The sequence below is a fragment of the Octodon degus genome, unplaced genomic scaffold (assembly GCF_000260255.1).
Source record: "Octodon degus isolate 3935 unplaced genomic scaffold, OctDeg1.0 scaffold00029, whole genome shotgun sequence".
NCBI lineage: Eukaryota > Metazoa > Chordata > Mammalia > Rodentia > Octodontidae > Octodon > Octodon degus.
The window spans coordinates 9,782,782-9,786,665 of record NW_004524605.1 but is presented as its reverse complement, the minus strand read 5'-3'; the positions used below and the strand labels follow the sequence as shown (position 1 = coordinate 9,786,665).

The 3,884-nt window shown below is 44.2% G+C and overlaps 1 non-coding gene and 1 pseudogene across 1 annotated transcript; one reads left to right on the top strand and one right to left on the bottom strand.

Moving 5' to 3' along the window:
- Positions 1-1,552: 1,552 nt before the first annotated feature.
- On the bottom strand, positions 1,553-1,659 carry LOC111816328. Its single transcript, XR_002820749.1, has one exon. It is a non-coding gene; the product is annotated as a U6 spliceosomal RNA (small nuclear RNA).
- Positions 1,660-2,695: 1,036 nt separating this feature from the next.
- The window catches only part of LOC111816269, a 17,515-nt pseudogene continuing 16,326 nt past the window's right edge, over positions 2,696-3,884 (top strand).

Sequence of the window (3,884 nt, the reverse complement as noted above, 5' to 3'; positions counted from 1 at the left end):
GTTTCAGTGTTCCTGTGGTCCTGGAAGATTTCGCCGGATCCCGGTTCAGCCCGTCTCGCTTTCTGGCCGGCTGCTCCTCAGGAGCGCTCCATCTCCTCCCTACCTCTGCCAGGCAGCTCCCTGCACCTTCCTCTCCGCTCCTGTCATCCAGGCTCTGCTGCCCAAGTGTTCCTTCCCTTCCTCGCCTCGCTGACTTGTCCCTGCCACCAAGAGCCTGTCACATTTTGGCTTGCACGAGGATTTATTCTCACCAATGCTTTACCTGTCTCAGGGGCATTAGCATTTTATGTCCTCCAATATTGCCATTCGCCTCACTTGCTTAATCTCTCCTGCTAGATTACACATTCCTTGCTTGCAGAGACTATGGCTTTTCTACCTTTTTAGAGTAATTAACATAGAGAAAGTGTCTTGCATATGTTAGCACTTTTAATCCTCACTGGGACTATATGAGTTAGGAGCTGGAGCTAGCCTCCCTCTATAGAGGAGAGTTTAAAATGCTTCCAAAGGTCATGGGATGAGTAAGTGGCGAAGCTAGGATTCATAGTCCATAGAAGCCCTAACTGTGGGGCTAACGCAGTCAGGCTGTGGCCCAAACCCCTTGCTGTTGTTTTCTGTGTCTTTGTACAGTAGCTTTAGCTCTTCAGCTCCCAAGCCATCAGGGCTTTGAAGTAAGGGGCCTGCGGGGATACTGCTCCTGTGAAGGAGAACAAATCAGAGGACTCAGAATTTGAATTCAAATCCAAGTTTCTGCCTGCAGGCCCTGCTTCTTACTAATAACTCAAGGGTCAGGCTCAGGATCCAGATGGGGAAAGGGTGTGTTCTGCTAAGTTGCTGTACACTGAAATGTTTCTAAAATATTCTTAGGTCTCCCTTCCCCTCCTTATCTGTAATTTTACTCTCTGTGATGCTAATTACTGTGGTCGACTGCAGTTCAAAAATATTAGTGAAAATCTCTAGAAAATAAATGATCCACAAGCTTGAAAAGATGTGCCATTCTGAGTGTCATGATGAAATCTTGACCTTCTCATTGCGTTCTGCCTAGGACACGTCTCATCCCTTGACTGGCGTATCCACATGGTATGCACTGTCCTCCTGGAAGTCACTCTGTAGCAGCCTTGATTAGCAGGTCAAATATCACAGCACTGCGAGCGTTTGTTCAAGAATCTCTCGCTTTACTTCATAATAGCCTCTAAAGCATGCAAGTGGCGATACTGACAATTTGAATATGCAAAAAAGGCATAAAGTCTTTCAAGTGAAAATATAAGATGTTTTCTTTTCTTCTTTTTTATATTTTATTTTATTGAGAAACAAATAGCAATGAGACAGTTTCAAATCAAATTGGTAGGACAGTTTCAATAAACACATTGCATACTGTCTTCCTAGTGGTTATTTGTTGTACAAGATGCAGACATGATATCCTATTTACAAACACTATTAGAACAAATCCCTCTATTCATTGAATTAAGAGAATGTAGCTATATATCAATCCTATTTGAATACACAGATACAAAATGGTCATTAATCTGCATCCCCTTTTTTTGTTTAGTTCCATAAAAATACAGAGCGCTTCATGAATTTGCGTGTCATCCTCGCGCAGGGGCCGTGCTAATCTTCTCTGTATTGTTCCAATTTTAGTATATGTGCTGCCGAAGCAAGCACTAAGATGTTTTCAAGAGGAGACTACATTTATATAAGTTGTATTACAGTATATTGTTATGTCTGTCCTATTTTATTAGTAGTTATTGTAAATCTCTTAATGTACCTAGTTCATAAATTAAGCCTTATTACAAGAATGTATGTATAGGGAACAAACAATATGTGTAGAGTTTAGTACCGGGCGCCACTCAGACACCCACTGGGAGACCATGGGACGCGTCCCCTGTGGCTAAGGAAGAATGCTGTACCATCACTTGGTCGCCCATGCTCCTGTTGGTTGACATTCTGATTGTTTCCTGTTTCAGGTTATAAATAAAGTCACTAATATGTTCTTATGCATGGCCTTTCTATAAACAGGTTTTCACTTTTCTTATGTAAATATCTGAAAGAGTGGAATTGCTGCGTAGATATATGTTTACCCTTCTGAGAAATTGTCAGAGCTGGATGTGGTGGTGCATGCCTGTACTCAGTCCTAGCACTGCAGGAGGCTGAGGCAAGATAATTAATTGCAAGTGCAAGCCCAGCCTGGGCAACTTATGGACTTAGACCCTGTCTCAAAAAATTTTATTTTATTTATTTAATTATTTATTTTGGCTGGCTCAGGCTGCCTTAAGGGCAGGTCTGGTAAGGCAGGTGGAGGTGGAGTCGAACAGCAGTATCCTGCACCTGACTGCATTTGCATGAACAGGCGCTTAAACAACTGAGCTAACTGGCCAACCCCCCTAAAATTTTAAAAAGGGCTGGGATGTAGCTCATTGTGAAAGCCATAAGTTCAATTCCCAGCATCATCAACAGAACAAAACAAAATGAAACAAAATCTGTCAGGCCATTTCCTCAAGTGGTTGACCAAATTTGCACTGCTATCCACAGCACATGATAGCAAGTCCCTATCCTTGCCAGCATTCAATGCTGACAGTCTTTAAAGTTCGCTGTACTGGGGCAGGGCTGTGGGCATGTGGTGTGGCTGCTCTTGTGCCACTACCGCCACTGTGCTGTCACAGCTGGGCATGGACCCTACAGGCGAGTAGCCTCCAGTGCCATGTGGCAGAGTGGGGTCTGCAGGTTGCAAGAGGAAAAGCTGCAGGGCTCCCGCGTAGAGCTGCAATTCAGCAATCATGGGAACAGGAGTGGTGCTCCAGCTTCAGTTTCCACTTATAACGGTGATGTGGAAAAATTACCATGAGGTGCCTGGCAGGAGTCCGGGATAGTATAGCCCACTGACAGCCTCCCCTCGCTTACAGGCACCACACGCTGCTCATGGAGCTTCTGAAATGAAACACAGAGCACTGGAGAAAAGAACAGCTCTCAGCCCAAGGAGGATTATATTGAGAGAAGAGAAGCTGGAAGCATCTTGAAGAAAGCTCAGATTGGATAGGGGACTGGTCAAGTTGGCCAGAAAATGTACCCAGCAAGCTCTTTTTTATGCACCTGAAGGGCACAGCTCCTCTCAGCAGGAGAAGCAAGGAGGTTATGAAGAAAGGGGGCGTTTGCTCAGCAGAATTGTTCAAGGGTTTCCTTCCTCTCTGCTGCTGCCTTGTCTACTCGCCACTGGATCAGGATCTACCCTGGAAGGCTTCTGACTGCCTCCACCAGCCCGTTTGATGAAGACTCGGATCCAACTTGGCTGGCATGGAGGGCACTTGTGCCTGAGCTTGTGGCCACTGACTTGAAAAGCTGTCACCGTCACTGGGTGGCCTCACCACTGTTTTTTTTTTTTTTTTTTTTCTGTACATACTGAGTTCTTGATTAGTAAAGTGAAAGAATAGATACTAAAATCATGTTGATCTATAATTATACTTAAGGGATCAATTAACGAGCATGGCATACTATTATCCACCATAAGAATTTAGCAATACATTTTCTTTGGATATTAGATATAAACAGTATAAATAATTTTAATATACTGGTCATGATGTATGTAGTCTTTTAAAATGTCTAACCTTGATTCAGTAAGGATACTTTATATTTTAAACAATGAATCACTACATCACTGGGCGTGGTGGTGCACATGTATAATCTCAGCACTTGGGAGGCTGAGGCAGGAGGATGATCATGAGTTTGAGGCCATCGTGGGCTATAGCAGTGAGTTCAAGACAGGCTTGAATTAGACAATTAGATCTTGTCTCAAAAAAAGCTGAATTACTGCCGCGTTCCGGGGAACCCCCAGACCCAGTCCTAGCCCGGGTCCTGTGAGTGTGTGGGAGAGCTTCCTGCTACCCTGCGCCGGT